This window comes from Babylonia areolata, chromosome 19 (assembly GCF_041734735.1).
Source record: "Babylonia areolata isolate BAREFJ2019XMU chromosome 19, ASM4173473v1, whole genome shotgun sequence".
NCBI classification, from domain to species: Eukaryota; Metazoa; Mollusca; class Gastropoda; order Neogastropoda; family Buccinidae; genus Babylonia; species Babylonia areolata.
The window spans coordinates 55,948,587-55,950,129 of NC_134894.1; positions in this window are offsets into that span (position 1 = coordinate 55,948,587).

Here is a 1,543-nt window from a genome sequence, read left to right on the forward strand (position 1 = left end):
TATTCCTTATGAAAAAGCAGAAGAATGTTTTGTGAAAAGCCTAAAAGTGTAGTAGGGAGGGAACGATGGAAGCGGTGGAGGAAGCGGGGGGGGGGGGGGGGGGGGGGGGGGGGGGGGGGGGGGGGGGAGCGTGTTTTCCGCTTGGTGATATGAGCATGTTGCTTAAGTCATTAAACCATTTGAATCTCTCTCTCTCTCTCTCTCTCTCTCTCTCTCTCTCTCTCTCTCTCTCGTTTTTTCGAATCTTGCCATATTTATCTATAGGTCATTAAAACGACGGAGTTTCATGATTTAACCGGTTAAAGAGAACAGAGCTTTGAGCATACATGTTGTAAGATTATATTCTTATGCAAATCTATACTTACAAAATATGTAATCACCCCTTCAAATGGGGCCATGGCCTTATTGAATAAACTTTCGTTTCGTTTCTCTCTCTCTCTCTCTCTCTCTCTCTCTCTCTCTCTCTCACACACACACACACACACACACACACACACACACACACACACACACACACACACACACACCTGCTAAACCTGCTAGTGCTCGTACGTACATGGATGTTCAACAGTATTTTGTTCGGAATCAGCATGAGTAGACCACCTACTGGTTTCCCCATGAGAACATAGGGGTCACTGTTTAGTTAACGAAAAAAAAAGCATGTTTCCACTGACAGGTGATCTTTTCTTTTTCTCTCTCTTCACTGTTCTGCCCTCTTTATTTCTGTCATCTTTCCACTCACATGGCCCCTTGGTCCTAGCAACATTAAAAAAAAAAGTCTTCTAATCCGTCGATAATTCAAGCACATTCAACAATTCCAAACATGAACCTATAGTGGAGTGATGGCCTAGAGGTAACGCGTCCGCCTAGGAAGCGAGAGAATCTGAGCGCACTGGTTCGAATCACGGCTCAGCCGCCGATATTTTCTCCCCTTCAACTAGACCTTGAGTGGTGGTCTGGAAGCTAGTCAATCGGATGAGACGATAAAGCGAGGTCCCGTGTGCAACATGCACTTAGCGCACATAAAAGAACCCACGGCAACAAAAGGGTTGTTCTTGGCAAAATTCTGTAGAAAAATCCACTTCGATAGGAAAAACAAATAAAACTGCACGCAGGAAAAAAAATACAAAAAAAATGTGTGGCGATGTAGTGTAGCGACGCGCTCTCCCTGGGGAGAACAGCCCGAATTTCACACAGAGAAATCTGTTGTGATAAAAAGAAGTACAAATACAAATAAGCAAGTTATTATTATTATTATTTTTATTATTATTATTATTATTTTATTTTATAATTCCTAAATTTATTAGGGATCAAGGACAGAGGCATAAAAGTGACTGTTTCTCTGTCCTTGTGCAACGTACAACGTAACCTTCCCCTCCCCCTCCCCGCCCCCTCCCAATCCCCCTCCCCTACTACCCCCAGCAACCCACAACACGTAGTTGATGTGACGTCACTGCTACATGCGTCATATTCCTCGTTGACAGCTTGTGCCGTGAACCTGCCGACCACTGGTCCATGCGCGTTGGGTTACGCGTTGGGTAAG